This window comes from Macaca mulatta, chromosome 2 (genome assembly GCF_049350105.2).
Source record: "Macaca mulatta isolate MMU2019108-1 chromosome 2, T2T-MMU8v2.0, whole genome shotgun sequence".
Taxonomy (NCBI): Eukaryota; Metazoa; Chordata; class Mammalia; order Primates; family Cercopithecidae; genus Macaca; species Macaca mulatta.
Window position 1 is genome coordinate 16,329,557 of NC_133407.1, and position 16,528 is coordinate 16,346,084.

General features: G+C 41.8%; 1 long non-coding RNA gene and 1 pseudogene across 4 annotated transcripts in view; one reads left to right on the plus strand and one right to left on the minus strand.

Moving 5' to 3' along the window:
• Positions 1 to 14,964, plus strand: part of LOC144339008 (uncharacterized) — a 44,954-nt gene extending 29,990 nt beyond the window's left edge. The window contains exons 2-5 of one of the 3 annotated variants that reach the window (XR_013413537.1): positions 3,139 to 3,341; positions 3,762 to 3,915; positions 7,416 to 7,615; positions 14,456 to 14,964. This is a non-coding gene — a long non-coding RNA (uncharacterized LOC144339008). Of the gene's footprint in view, positions 1 to 3,106; positions 3,342 to 3,761; positions 3,916 to 7,415; positions 7,616 to 14,455 lie in introns of those variants that run through there. The other 2 variants (XR_013413535.1, XR_013413536.1) reach the window with 2 other exon arrangements.
• Positions 6,476 to 7,409, minus strand: LOC707826 (small ribosomal subunit protein uS2B pseudogene; annotated as a pseudogene). The gene has a single exon (XR_013413534.1). The product of XR_013413534.1 is annotated as a small ribosomal subunit protein uS2B pseudogene (transcript).
• Positions 14,965 to 16,528: the final 1,564 nt, after the last annotated feature.

Below are 16,528 nucleotides of genomic sequence, written 5' to 3' on the forward strand. Positions count from 1 at the left end.
GTGGAATGGTTAATCTAGCTAATTAACAAAGGAGCCCTTCAGATTTTGAAGGCCAGCATTGGCCCTAAAAAACAAGAAGTGCTTGAGACCACCTGAATAAAATTTAAATTTTGGGAGGCCAAATATTCAAGACCTTTTGTAATCTGGATCCAGCTAAAAAATGATAGCCTTTATTTCCACTACCGATTTAAGCTTCAACAAGTAGAATTTAACATAAGGTTTTAAAAGCCAGGCACAGTGGCTCATGCCTGTAGTCCTAGCTCCTCAGAAGGCTGAAGTGGGGTGAATCCCTTGAGCCTAGGAGTTCAAGGCCAGACGAGGCAACAAGTGACATCCCATCTCCCAAAACCAAATAAATAAAAATAAAATAATGTCTTAAATATTCCTTTTCTTTTTCTTTTTCTTTCTTTTTTTTTTTTTTTTTTTTTGAGACAGAGTCTCATTCTGTCACCCGGGCTGGAGTGCAGTGGCACGATCTTGGCTCCTCCTCCTGTGTTCAAGCAATTCTCCTGCCTCAGCCTCCTGAGTAGCTGGGATTACAGACATGCGCCACCATGCCTGGCTAATTTTTGTATTTTTAGTAGAGACGGGGTTTCACCATGTTGGCCAGTCTGGTCTCAAACTCCTGACCTCAAGTGATCTGCCTGTCTCAGTCTCCCAAAGTGCTGGAATTATAGGCCTGAGCCACCGCCTCTGGCGTAAATGTTTCTTAATACTTTTATTTTCACCTTGGGTGGTTTCCTCGGAAATGGATTATAGATACTTTTTGTTTGTTTTCTTCCTTTTTTTATATAATTGAGGAAACCGAAGAAACATAATTCTGGGGGACATAAAATTCCTAACTCAAGAGGATCCCCTCAAAGTCATCAGGTGCTGCTCGAACATGTCTGTGGGAGAGAACACACTGCTGTAAGAGGTTGTCCATCTTCCAACCCCCGCCAGTCCTCACTGTGAGAAGGGTATTACATTAAAGCCAAATCTGCCTCTCTCTCATCCAGCCGTGCATTTCTGGGCTCTGGACCAAGAAGCACAATTCTACTTCTTCCCATGACCGCCTTCTGGATATTTTAAGATGTTATCAGGTTCATTACACATGTTCAGCCCAGACTTTCTGTGGCCTAAGTTAGTCGTACCCAGAATCCAAACCCCACACCATTCTGACCGTCCTCCTCAAGATGGATCTTCATTTTGGATGTTCCCTCTGAAAGGGGAGTGCTGTACTGAATATGGTATTTCTTCATTCTTTCATCAACTAGGCATTGAGCACCTAAGTAGGGGGCTGGCACTGCTTGTCATCCAGGGCTCTAGAAGAGCACAGGACAGATGCAATACCTGCCTCATGAAGTGTGTTGTATCTCGAAGGAGCTGGACATGCAGAGTGTCAGGTGTTGGGGAGCTGGGTATGCAGAGTGCCAGGTGCCGCTTTGATTTTTCCTGACCACCTCTTTCGTCCTATTCATGCTGCCTAAAACTGTATTATCGTATTTGATTTCCACAACAAACCATGTGCCATACAAACTGGGACAATGCCAGGCACCTGTCATCCCATACCTGTGCAGTTGTATTTATTTTATACATAAATACAGCTGTCATTTCCCTTTTATCTTGTTGGCTACACCTCAGGATTCTGATCTGTTGAAATCATTTAAATATTGATTATGCCATCTCTTTTATTTGCCATTTCTTTGAGTTTGGGATCATTTGCAAAGTTGATAAGCATGGATTTTAAGGTTTTTGCTTTTAAATTAATTGTTGATTTTTTTCAAAATGTGAAGGACAGAGGAATAAACAGTACCACACTAGTTCAAAAAGTCTCAATAAAATACTTGAATGAACAGCTAGCTGTGAAGAATAAGTTCTAATGTTCTATACCAGTGTAGGATGACTACAGTTAATAATAATATATTATACAGGCCAGGCGAGGTGGCGCATGCCTAAAATCCCAGCACTTTGGGAGGCCGAGGCAGGGCGAATCACTTAAGGTCAGGAGTTCAAGACCAGCCTGGCCAACATGGTGAAACCCCGTCTCTACTGAAAATACAAAAATTAGCCAGGTGTGGTGGTGCATGACTGTAATCTCAACTACTCAGGAGGCCAAGACATGAGAATTGCTTGAACCCGGGAGGCGGAGGCTGCAGTGAGCCGAGATCATGCCATTGCACTCCAGCCTGGGCAACAGAGTGAGACTCTGTCTCAAAAAAAAAAAAAAAGAAAACAAAACAAAACAAACAAAAACCCCCACAAACCCAATAATATTTTATACAGTTTCAAATGGCTAGATAACTAGAAGGAGGATATCAAATGATTCCAACACAAAGGAATCATAACTGTTTGAGCTGATGGATACACTAATTATGCTGATCTCATCATTGTACATTAAATGTATGGAAACATGTCTATGCACCCCATGAATATGTACAGTTATTATTTGTCAATTAAAAAAATAAATACTTGAAAGAATGAATATGTACTTTTCCCTGAAATTTTTAAAATCTGCTTTTCTAAAGTCACATTTACTATTCTCCAAATCAATTGATCACTTTTTTCCAAAAGGTTCCTGGCATTTCAGTGTAACCAGACTGGTTGTAGTTACCTGTTATTTAGAGGATTGTACAAATTACCATACGCCCACTAATCCTCCCCTTACCCCTCTGGAAAGGAAAACTGGGTTATTTGAATGCAATGTTCAATTTACTTTTGGTTGTGCCAAATAGGATAGCCTTTAAAAAATGATCTGAAGGGTCGGGCGCGGTGGCTCAAGCCTGTAATCCCAGCACTTTGGGAGGCCGAGACGGGCGGATCACGAGGTCAGGAGATCGAGACCATCCTGGCTAACACAGTGAAACCCCGTCTCTACTAAAAAATACAAAAAACTAGCCGGGCGAGGTGGCGGGCGCCTGTAGTCCCAGCTACTCGGGAGGCTGAGGCAGGAGAATGGCGGGAACCCGGGAGGCGGAGCTTGCAGTGAGCTGAGATCCGGCCACTGCACTCCAGCCTGGGCAACAGAGCGAGACTCCGTCTCAAAAAAAAAAAAAAATGATCTGAAGTCCAAAAAGACATCTGCTGCACCCTTTTGTTGGTAATTTTAAAACCCTGGGCTAGTCAGGAAGATTCTATTTTTATGCTCATTGTTGAGAGAATCAGGTAACAACAGGAAAACAACCCTACAGAGTGAAATCAGATAATCCCAGACAATGGGTTATCTGGCCACTGCCACAGAGCTTCTGGTCCAGCCTGCAGGGAGCTAATGGTCTTCTCACAACCCTGGAGCAAGTTCCGGTTCCAAAGGCTTCACGGAGCAGAAGTTGGAGCCGTATCAAGCAGGCCCCTGATTTATGAGGGTAAGTAAGACAGGAGAATAAACATGGCTCCTGCCTGTGCTGAGCCAGGCTGTGTCATGGGGTTGAGGCGTGTGTGCCTCTGTGTGTGTGGGAGTCCCTCACGGGCACAGACGTGGCTGCCCAGGATTTTTGCAGCATGTAGTGTTGGTGAGGTAAAATTCTGAAACCAAAGATTGTTTATAATCTTGCTGTTACAGGGACTGACAGATTTTTTTTATTATCAAAATTGAAACTTCTTTATGTCTCCCAGGAAGTGTGTGGACTCCTCATGCACCACGGTGTGTGGGAGTGGATTCGGCTTTGTCGGCCTGGAGAACAAGCAGTCTGGAAATACTTAGAGAAATTAGATGTGCAAATATGTACCTGACAGCCCAGTATTCTCCTCTCCTGGATATATGACCCAGAAAATCTCATTCCTAGGTACATGAGGACACCTGGAAAACAACATTCATTGCGGCATCCCGTGTGATAGAGGAGTTGCAGGCAACCTAAGGTGTCCCTCACTGGGAGAGTAGGAAAGTACACTGTTGAAGAGAGGCAGACACTTGGACCAGATGGAAGCAATGAACTCAAGGTACGTCCATAATATAGACAGACTTTGAAAACATGATGTTGAATGATAATACTTTGTATTATTATCATTTTATTTCTTTTATTTTTTATTTATTTTATAGTAGAGGGGGATCTAGAATTGTGCAGCTTGATGTGTGGTCCACTGTCCACAGCCTCAGAATCCCCAGGCAACCTGTTACAAATGTTAACTCTCAGGCCCCATGCAGACCTGCTGAATCAGACTCTCTGGTCCAGGAATCTGTGTTTTCTCCAGATCATCCTGATGCAGCTAAAGCTGGGTTACATTTACATGCACTTAAAATGCATACATATACTAAGTTGTGCTCTGTATTTTTCAAAGGTAGGGTCATAGTTAAGGAAATACTACACATTATAATGAGTGCTGTTGGGGAGAAGGGTGGAACAGAAATGCAGGACAGAGACCGGGCGCGGTGGCTCACACCTGTAATCCCAGCACTTTGGGAGATTGAGGTGGGCGGATCACCTGAGGCCAGGAGTTCAAGACCAGCATGACCAACATGGCGAAAATTCGTCTCTATTAAAAGTACAAAAATTAGCCAGGCATGGTGGTGTGCACCTGTAATCTCAGGTACTTGGGAATCCTGGAGGCAGAGGTTGCAGTAAGCCAAGATCGCACCACTGCACTCCAGCCTGGGTGACAGAGGGAGACCCTTTCTTAAAAAAAAAAAAAAATAGAAAAAGAAAAAAAGAAACATAGAACAGAGATGAAGGGGGAAAATCCAATAAAATAAAATACATATAAAAATGAGACACAGTGCAGGCAGAGATGATAGTAAGTGATAAACTGAATCATAAAAGAACTTAATTCTGTAACCGATGTTAAAAATATTTGCCTGGTTCAGAAAATCCCAAAGAAAACTGGCATGCATTTGTAGTCCCAGCTACACAGGAGGCTGAAGTAGGAGGGTGGCTTAATGCCAGGAGTTCGAGATCAGCCTGGGCAACAGAGCAAGACTCTGTCTCTGAAAAAATAAAAATTAAAAAAAAAAAAAAGAAGGTAGGAAGGAAGAAAGAAAGGAAAAAGAAAAAAGAGAAAGAAAGAAAAAGAAGGACAAGAAAAGAAGAGAAAAGCTGGAGAAAGAATTAGGACTTCAGATCCAGGGGAAATATTTTTTGCACATTATTTGAAGTCCACTGACTCTGCTCCGGCCAGCAGAGGTATATTCAGTGAGTCAAACTGCCTATGTATGAACAGAAAATCAGTTCCTTCTGCTCCCCATTAACAAATATTTACGGAACATCAGTTTAAGGGAATGCCAAATTATTAGCTTGCCCAAGATGTCCTCATCTCGTATTCTGGCCCTAGAGGATTACCTGATTTTAAGAGACCCGTAAGTCAGGTGCAAGGATGTAGTTGGAAAAAAACACAGTCTCTCTAGTAACCATTTAGCCTACAGACCACGTAGGACATATTCAGAGAATCAGGTCTGAGGAGGCTTCAGCCCACCCAACAAGAAAGTGGAAATGACCACAAAAAGGCCAACTTTTCTCCTGTTTGTTTTTTTTTCCTTTGTTTGAGACTCTTACTTCTGACTGCTGGGAAAAGCTGAGTGGTGGTTTCACTTGGCTGAGACCTTATTAGGGAATTAAGGTGCCGGAGGAACAGAGACACCTCATGGGTGGACAGGTTGGCATGGTGCTGACAAGGGGTCCTGTGTGTCCCGGGGCACACCAGCCGCTGGCTCATCTGAATGCCCTCTCAGTGGTGAGGAGTTGAGTGGCCATCTGAGGTGGCTGACGGTGACAGGTCCACAGCCTGGGAGTGGAGAGGGCTGGGGTCTCACTGGGTTCTGGAAAGGGAGACCACACCATCACCATTTATCATCCAAACTGTGGCACTTTGAAAAAACCCTAATTACTTCTATGTGTATTTCCTAAACCTAAGGACATTCTACATGGATAGCAGAGCCGTTATCTAATCTCCAGTCCTCAGATTTCACACAGCCTGCTGATGTACTTTTTTTCCATTCAGGATATAATCTTGTACCATGTGTTGCATTTAGTTGTCATTTCTCTTTAGTGTCCTTTAATCTAGAATGGTTCCTTGGTTTCTCTTGTCTCTCGTGACCTTGATATGTTTTGTGGCTCAATTGTTGTGTGGAATGTCCCTTAGTTGGGGTTTGTCTGATATTTCTTAGTGACCAGATGGCGGTTTATATATTTCTGGCAACAATATCACAAAAGTGCTGTTGTGTCCTTCTTGGCACATTTTTTTCTTTTGTTTTCTTTCTTTCTTTTTTTTTTTTTTGAGACAGAGTCTCACTCTGTTGCCCAGGCTGGAGTGCAGTGACGTGATCCCGGCTCACTGCAACCTCTACCTCCTGGGTTCAAGCAATTCTCCTGCTTCAACCTCCTGAGTAGCTGGGATTACAGGCACACGCCACCATGGCCAGCTAATTTTGTATTTTTAGTACAGACGGGGTTTTACTATGTTAGCCAGGCTGGCTCGAACTCCTGACCTCATGTGATCTGCCCGCCTCGGCCTCCCAAAGTGCTGGGATTATGAACGTGAGCCACTGTGCCCGGCCCTTCTCAGCACATTTTTTTTTTTTTTAAGAAACTGATGTTTATTTTCCATCAACCTTATTTCCATGTTCCTTAAGAGCCTGTACAAGAACAGCTTAAGACCATTCAGTGGTTGCTTTTACCCATTCAGTGGCCTGAGCAGTGGGAGCTGCAGACCAGTCTTCCATGGCAGGCTGAGCGCTCCAGTCTTCAGTAGGGAACTGCTGGATAGGCACAGAGGGTACCTGCACACCTTCAGACCAGTCTGCAACCTCAGGCTGAGTAGCAGTGACCTCAGGAGCTGGAGCAGTCCATTCACCCTGAAATTCTTTGTTGGTCGCAGCCTTTTCAGTAGCAGCCTGCTCTTCTTTTTCAATCTCTTCAGGATCTCTGTAGAAGTAGAGATCAGGAATGACCTCCCACGGGTGTTCGCGGGAAATGGTGCCATGCATGTGCAGAACTTCCCGAGCCAGCATCCACCACATCAGACCCACTGAGTGAGCTCCCTTGTTGTTACATGGGATGGGAATGTCCACATAGTGCAGAGGAGAATCTGTGTTACACAGAACAATGGTAGGTAGGTTAACATAAGATGCCTCCGTGAGAGGCAGCCCTGGGGTCGGTAACCACAAGAAGCTGTGGTTCCCAGAAAGCTGCCTGGATCTGGTTGGTGAAGGTTCCAGGGGTGAAGCGGCCAGCAATTGGAGTGGTTCCAGTGGCAGCAGCAAACGTCAGCATGGTCCTCTGGCCAGTATTCCTGGAGGATATGACACTGACATCAGCAGGGTTTTCAATGTCAACAATGGCACGAGCTGCCAGCAGAAGCTTCTCCCGGGTCCTCTTCAGATTTAGGATGTAGATGCCATCACTTTTCCTTTTGTAGATGTACTGTTCCATCTGGAAGTCAAGATTAGTGCCACCTAAGTGGGTTCCTGCTGCAAGGAACTTAAGGACATCCTCTTCCTTCATTTGTAGGACATCAAGGGCTCCGGATATTGTGAAAGTTTCCCTTTAAGTTACGACTGGAATCCAGAACAACGCCGTATGGACCGCTCTGTGGGGAGCGCGGAAAGCTCTCAGCACATCTTAACAGGAGGCACATGATGTCCATCGGTACCATCTGTGAAGATATTAATCTTCGTTACTGGATTAAGCATCTGCCAGATTTCTCTACGGTAAAGTTACTATTTTTTCCTTCATAATTACAACAGTTTTTAAGGGAAATACTTTGAAAGCATGCATATAGCAAACATGTATTTTGAGAGGAAAAAAGGGTGTTACTGATACTTAAACTGTGACAACAGAAGCAAACGTATTATCCTGGGGAAACTAGGACATATAGTCATCCCAGTTCTGAATGACTTTTGTTATTTCCTGGTGTAATGTCCAGGTTGCTCCCAGCCACATTTTAAGGGTCACATTCATGGTGAAACCATTTCTGAAGCCCCTCCTCTCTGCCTCCATTTCACCCTGTGAGATGACCGTCATAGACTGTTAGGTCTCTCTGACTTCCTGTCTCTTTCTTTCTGTCTCAGACTGACAGCTCCTTGAAGGCAAGAACCTTGTCATAGCTTTATCTCCTAGGGCCTTACATGGGGCTAGTACAGGAGAAGCACTGCCTAAACGTTTAAATTCATACTGACCTTCTCTGAACATTGGTTTTCCATCTTTTGCAAAGAGGGATAATTAACTTTGCTGAATTGCCTCTAAGGATCAACTGTGATGAGATTTTATAAGTGAAAGCACTTTATAACCTACAAAGTGCCAGAGGACTCTGAGGCATCATTGTTTGTTTGGAGCTAAGAACGACTCCAACACCAATGAGTACTGCTGGGTCTCCTCTCACACTCAGCAGGTGGCCACCCAGACTCTGATCTGAAATCAGCTTGTTCACTCCTTCGTCCTAAGGGTAGTTCCTGTGGCTGTCTTTTTTTGTCTTAGTAGCTTCAGGGCTGAGCACAGAACACAGCCAGGGGTACTCAATACATGTTTTGAAAGAACACCCACATGAATGAACGAATCTAGCCCCTTTCCCTCTTCTTAGTGTCCAAACCTCCCAAAAGAAATTTAAGAACTAGCACTGGACCTGACACAGTATTGTGTAAGCATTCAAGATGAATGCTATGTAGAGAATTACAGCAAGTAAAGAGATTGAATTAGTAATCAAATAACTACTCACAAAGAAAGCCCCAGACTCAGATGGCTTCACTCGGTGAATTCTATCAAACATTTGAAAAAGAAGGAATACCATTATTTTCACAAACTCTTTCAAAAAGTAGAAGAGGAGGGAACATTTCCCAACTCATTCCATGATGCCAGTATTATCCCTGATACCTGAGACAACTCAGTAAAAGAAAACTCCAGATCAATATCCCTTATAAATGTAGTCAAAAACCTTTAACAAAATACCAGTGAAATAGAAGAATTACACCCCGTGGCCAAGTGGGATTTATCCCAGGAATACAAGGTTGGCAATATATGAAAATAAATCATGTAATATACCACATGAATAGAAAAAAGGACAAAAGCCACATGGTCATCTCAGTAGACACAGGAAAAGCATTTGACAAAATTGAACATACATTCATGACAAAAACACTCAACTAACCAGGACTAGAAGGGAACTTCTTAAACCTGATAAAGGGCATCGACAAAAAGAAAGCTCATAGATAATACCATACATAATGATGGAAGACAAATGCTTTTTTCCTAAAATCAGGAACAAGATAAGAATGTCTGTGCTCACCACTTCTACTCAACATTCAACTAATTGACAAATTAATTAGGAAAGAAAATAAAATAAAAGGCATCTATATTTGAAAGGAAGAAATAAACTATATGTTATCTATTGGCAGACATAAGTCTTATATATATGAAATTACGAAGTATCCACTAAAAATTATTAGAACTGTTAAACAAGTTCAGCAAGGAGGTAAAATCAATATACAAAAATCAATTGTATTTCTGATTTTTCTGAAGTAAACAATCTGAAAATGAAATTAATCTAAAAATTCCATTTCCATTTATAATAGTATCAAAAAGAGTAACCTACTTGGGAATAAGTTTAACATAAGAAGTATAAGACTAGTACACTCAAATTACAAAACACTGCTGAAAGAAATCAGTGAAGACCTACACAGATGAAAAGACATCCCATGTCCATGGATCGAAAGACTTAACATTGCTCAGATGGGAATACGCCCTGGAGGGATCTATAGTTTCAATGCGGTCCTTATCAAAATCTCACCTGGATTTTTTTGTAGAAATTGACAAACTGATCTTGAAAATCATATAGATTTGTTAATTAGCTCAATTTAGCCATTTCATAATGTATACATATTTCAAAACATGTTGCACGTGATATATACTATTTTTGTCAATTAAAATTAATTAATTAAAAAATAAACCCAACAGTAATGAGAAAAACTAAAAAGAAAAATCATATGGAAGTTCAAGGTATCCAGAATAACCATAATTATCTTAAAAAAGGAATGTAAGTTGGAGGACTTACATTCCTCTATTTCACAACTTACTACAAATCTGTAGTAGTCCAGACAGTATGGTACTGGTGTAAGGATAGATGTATAGGTCAATGGAATAGAAGTGAGAGTCCTGACAGAAATTTATACATCTATGGTCAACTGGTTTTCTAAAAGGGTGCCAAGACCATTCAGTGGAGAAGGAAGTTTCTTCAAAAATGGTGGTGAAACAACTGGATAGCCATATGCAAAAGAACGAAATTGAACTCCTACTTCATGCCATATACAAAACTTCATCAAAATGGAGCAAAGACCTAAATAAATGTGAGAGCTAAACTATAAAACTCTTAAAAGAATGCATAGGCTTCAATCTACATGATCTTGGATTAGGTAATGGTTTCTTAGCTATAACACCAACAGCACAAGCAACAAAAGAAAAAATAGATAAATGGGACTTCATCAAAATTAAAAACTATTATGCTTCAAGGACACCTCCCAGAAAATGAAAAAGAAAACCACTGAAAGGAAGAAAATATTTGTAAATCATGTATCTGACAAGGGGCTTGTATCTAGAATAGATAAGAACTCTTACAATTCAGTAATAAAAAGATAAATAACCCAGTTTTAGAATGAGCAAAGGATCTGAATACACATTTCTTTAAGAAGATACACAAATGGCCAATAAGCACATGAAAAGATGTTAAACATTATTAATCATCAGGGAAACACAAATCAAAACCACAATGAGATACTGCTTCACACCTACTAGGATGGCTAGAATCAAAAGGTAGATAATAACAGGTGCTAGTGAGGCTATGGAGGAATTAGAATCTTCATATTTGTGCTGGTACAAACAAAAAATGATAGAGACACTTTAATAAAGTCTGGCAGTTCTTCAAAATGTTAAACATAAGAGTTATCGTATGACCCAGCAATCCCACTCTTAGGTGTATACCCAAGAAAACTAAAGACATGTCCACACAAAAACCTGCATACACATGTTCACAGGAGCTATTATTCATAATAGCCCAAAAGTGGAAATGACCCAAATGTCCATCAACAGATGAATGTGGTAAAGGCATATAAGGGAGTGTTATTTAGCCATAAAGAGAAATGAAGTATGTGCACCTGCTGCTTCATGAATGAACTTTAAAAACATGCTAAGTGAAATAAGCCAGAAACAAAAGGCAACATATTGTGGGATTCCAGTTATATGAACTGTCCAGAATATGCAAATCCATACAGACAGAAAGTGGATAAATGGTTGCCAGCAGCTGGGGGCAGGGAGGACAAGCAGTGACTGCTAATGGGTTAGAGTTTCTATATAAGGTACAGCCTTTTCGGTTTGCCTGGGACTGAGGGATTTCCCTGGGATGTAGCAGTACTTCCAATGCTAAAGTTGGGGCAGTCCCAGCTAAACCAGGACGAATTGGTTGCCCTATTCCATACCTGGAAATGAATGTGTTGAATTAGATTGTCTCTAAGGTCTCTTCGAGTTCACAATTTCTTTGAGATTTGTGAAAAAAACAACACAAGCAACAACACATGCTAAAAAGCAAGAAAAGCCGGTTTTTCTTTCCCTGTCTGATAAATGATACTCCCTGGGCTAGCTTGCTGTCCACACCTGCCGGCTATTCCCCGGTCATCACAGCGAGCAGCAAATTTCCCTGGTTTCGGGAGAAGCATGGGTACCACGCATCTAAAACAACACACATGCTTAGTCTCTAACCCCAGATTAATTGAATCATAATCTCTGAGGGTGGGACCCAGGTGGGACCCAGGCCGTGGGTCTGTTTTTAAAGCTGCGTGGGTGATCCGAATATGCAGCCAGGTGTGAGAACCAGTGCAGGGTGATCTGAGAGCCGCCCAGCTCCTCTTTCCCTTTACTCCCCGCCTGTGCCAGCCCCTCCATTTGATTGGACCAAGTGTTGCTGAGACATATGAGATGAGCCAGTCAGAGCCTCTCTCCGGAGTTTGAACTAACACATTCGGGGAAGCTTGAGAAAGGCTGGAGAGGCCATAGCAGGGCAAAGGCCAGTGTGCTGGGGAGGAGCAGAAGCTGAGGGAAACCAAACAAGACCAAGAGAAACTGAGTAGAAAGAGGGCAAAGCAGACATGCAGAGGTCAGAGACAGAGCAACTGGTCCATTCTAGGGTTTTCCTAATTCTAGTCTTTTGTATTTTTATAATAAATCCTCTTTTTCTTAGCAGTGGAGGAGATTCTATTTTTCAAAGATGGCTACAACAGTATCTCCATCCCACATGCTCTCCTCAGTGTGACCTTGCCACTCCCCCATCAGGACGGGGCCTATGATTCCTTTCCCCTTGAGTCTGAGCTGACATTACCATAGTCAACAGAGTGCAGTGGAGGTAACACGATGTGTCTTCCAAGGGCAGGTCAAAAAAACCGTGCAGCGACCATGTAGTTGTGACATATAATAAAATGGTTTTGCTTAATCAACCAAGTTTTAGGGTAGTTTGTTATACAGTGATAGTAAGTGGGACAGGTAGTCTAAGAAAATCCAGCTCCTTGTCATCAAAAGAGCCTGAGGAGCACGCCTGACTCCATCTCTCAAGGTCTGTCCTCATTTCTAACTCAGCCTTGATTTCGTTTTCACCAGGCACCCAACCACCACCTGTCACCACCAATGGGTAAACTTGAAGTGTAGATAGGAATTGCTGATGCTTTCACAGCCAGAATAGTTCTGAAAAGTACACAATGCAATTATAAAGTATTAAAAGGAAATGTAAGCAAAATATCTTTTAAATGTGGTAAAATATACATAAAACTTGCCATTTTAATCATTTTAAGTGTATAGTTCAGTGGCATTAAGCACATGAACACTGTTACACAGTCATCACCACCATCCACCTCCAAAACTTTTTCATCTTCCTACGATGAAACTCTGTACTCATTAATCAACTCCCCACCCTCCCCTCCCCCACGTCCCTGGAACCACCACTATACTTTATGTCTCCATGAATTTGGCTACTCTGTGTGCCTCATATAGGTGGAGTTATACACTGTTTATTCTTTTGTATCTGGCTTAGTTCACTTAACATAATATCTCCAAAGTTCATCTATGTGGTAGCAGGTGTCGGAATTTCTTTCCTTTTTAAGGTTAAACAATAGTTCATTGTATGGGCAAGGCACGGTGGCTCACACCCATAATCCTAGCACTTTGGGAGGCTGGGGCAGGCGGATCATGAGGTCAGGGGTTCGAGACCAGCCTGGCCAACATGGCAAAACCCCATCTCTACTGAAAATACAAAAATTACCCAGGCGTGGTGGCGCGTGCCTGTAATCCCAGCTACTCAGGAGGCTGAGGCAGGAGAATCGCTTGAACCCGGGAAGCCGAGGTTGCAGTGAACCGAGATTGCACCACTGCACTCCAGCCTGGGTGACAGAGCGAGACTCCGTCTCAAAAAAAAAAAAAAGAAAAGAAAAAGAATCATCCATTGTATGTGTAGAACACATTTTGTTTCTCCATTCATCTCAGTGGACAATTGGATTCCTGCTACTTTTTGGCTATTGTGAGTAATATTGCTAGGAATGTCAGCATACAAATATCTGAGCCCTTGCTTTCAATTCTTGTGGGTATATACCCAGAAGTAGAACTACTAGATCATACGCTAATTCTATTTTTAAGGTTTTGAGGAACCACTATACTATTTTCCATAGCGGCTGCACCATGTTATGTTCCCACCAGCAATGCAAAGCGGTTCCAATGTTCAATTTTCCCACATCCTTACTGACTCTTGTTATTAACTACATATCATGAAAAAAACAAGCTTCCTAATGAGTGTGAGGGGGTATCTCATTGTGGTTTTGGTTTGCATTACTCTAGTGATTAGTGATGTTGGGCATCCTTTCATGTGCTTATTGCCATTGTATATCTTTGGAGGAATGCCTATTTAAGCCCTTTGTCAGTTTTTTAATTGAGTGTTTTTGTTGTTGTTGAGTTGTAGGAATTCTTTGTATATTCTGGAAATCAATCCTTTATCAGTTATATGATTTGCAAATATTTTCTCTCATTCTGTGGGATGCTTATAAACAATATTTACAAAGCCAAAAAAGACTTTCTTTCTTCCCTTTTTTTTTTTTTAAATGAAGTGTCGCTCCGTCACCCAGGCTGGAGTGCAGTGGCACAATCTTGGCTCACTGCAGCCTCTGCCTCCCAGGTTCAAGGGATTCTTCTGCCTCAGCCTCCTGAGTAGCTGGGATTACAGATGTGCACCACCACGCCCAGCTAATTTTTGTCATTTTAGTAGTGATGGGGTTTCACCACGTTGGCCAGGTGGTCTTGAACTCCTGCCCTCTAGTGATTCGTCCGCCTTGGCCTCCCAAAGTGCTGGAATTACAGGCATGAGCACCACACCCGACTGAAAAGGACTTTCTAAGTGTGGTGCCAAAGCAGAAATTATAAGGAAACTAATTGAACAATTTGACTACATAAAGATGAAAGTGTTAGTTATGATAAAAATATCATAAACGAAAAGGCAAATGACACTGAAAGCTATTTTTTTTACATTTTAGGACAATGGAGTTTTAATGTACAGCAAAATTCAATAAGCAAAAGGCAAGTCCCAGTAAAATTAAACAGGGCAAAAGACACATATAGTTATACAAGCAGAAATACACAGTCCTGTCTACACCTGAAAAACCTCATGGAAGCAAAACAGGTCTCTTGCCTCCGTCACGTCCCATGGTTAGAAGAAAACAAACATTTTGAACCCTCTCTAATCCTAGCCCCCCAAACAAATGAACTCCAGAGCATTTCCTGTAAGTTGCTGACTATTTAATGCAAACAACTTTATCCCAGACTTTTGCAAAACTGCTGTCTGAAGACTACTCCAGCCTTTGTAGAAACGATAACCCCGTAAGAAAATTGCTGGTTTTCTGTCGTGAACACACCAACTGTAAATTCAGTCACGTTGGTAATTTAGCAGTGTTTGGTGTTAATGACCTGTTGTGTTTGTTATCTGATGAGCAGTTCCTTCTGAGGTCCCCATATTTCTTGCAAGTAAACTTTTTCCTTTTCTAAATGCTGTTATCTCCAGATCTTCAACTTACTGATACTTAAATGCAAATTGAAAATATGAAGATACCATTTTTGCCTATTAAATGAGCAAAGTTGTATTTTCCAAGATATTGCTCCATGCCAGATGCATGGGCGCTAACCTGGGCACTCATACGTGGCTGGTAGGCAGTTGAGTCATATTTATTGAAAGCTTTGAAAATCTACCCTTCAAATCCTGTAATTCTACCACTAGCAATAGACCAATGGATATATTAGGTTGTGTATCCCCAAATTAAAACAAAACACTAAAAATGCCATCAACTTATACATGGTTAAGTATATTTCCTAAGGATATTTAATACTACAGGAAAATGCTCTTGGTTTAATACAAACTGAAAAAAAAATGGGATCATATAGGGTGATTGAAATTTTGACATCAAAACCATATATATGGCATCCAAAAAACTCAAGAGGAAAAAGAAAGCATTTGAATTACCACTCTTTTCCTTTCTTTAAGAAGAAAAAGAAATCATTCTATTCTGCTGACGTTTAATAACAGAGAACAGTAAAACTTCTTCAGTTCAATTAATTTAGAATCATATATAATGTTCTGTGTTAAAGTGGATGAAACTGGATGTGATGGTTAGGAATGAAGAAAATAAGCAAGAGGGGGCAGAGAAAGAAAAGGGAGAAGGTTGGGCACAGTGGCTTACACCTGTAATCCCATAACTTTGGGAGACTGAGGCGGGCAGATCACCTGAGGTCAGGAGTTCCAGACCAGCCTGGCCAACATGGTGAAACCCCGTCTCTACTAAAAACACACAAAAAGTTAGCTGGGCGTGGTGGCACACCCCTGTAATCCCAGCTACTTGGGATGCTGAGGCGCGAGAATAACTTGAACCTGATAGTCAGAGGTTGCAGTGAGCCCAGATCACACCATTGCACTCCAGCCTGGGCAACAGAGTGAGACTCTGTCTCAAAAAAAAAAAAAAAAAAAAAAAAAGAAAGAAAAGGGAGTAGAAGAGAGGCATGAGAGTACAGGGACGCAGTGGAGTGACAGACAGACTTGGAAACCTAGGCATAATGATCAAATGAAATCAATCCGTGGGGCACTGTTTCTCTCTCTCCTCCTCTACACACACACACACACACACACACACACACACACTCACACACCCCAGCCTGTTGTTTCAGAAAGCTGTCATAGAAACCAATGAAGAAGTCAGCTCTGTGAACCAACAAGAACGCAGATTCTTCCGCAGATACACGTACTAAAGTTGAAAGAAACGATGTTCACATCAAATCCTTGTCAATAGAGCACATGCAGGAACATGCACGCTGGAGTTTGCAGAGGATATTAGAGATGTCTCAGAAGTTGTGATCAGTTGTTCTGGAGGAAAAATAAATCGCATTGCAAGTGGCTCAACACACTTCTGTGGAAATTGCCAAGAAGCATTGTGTGCATCCTCCCACCTCCAGGAGACAGGGACCTCAGGCCAGGTTACTCAATTGTTTATTGGAGTTCTGATTTACAAGAATGAAACCAGTTTAAAAAATAAAAAAGCCAGGGCAGGGGAGCAGGCAAGGAC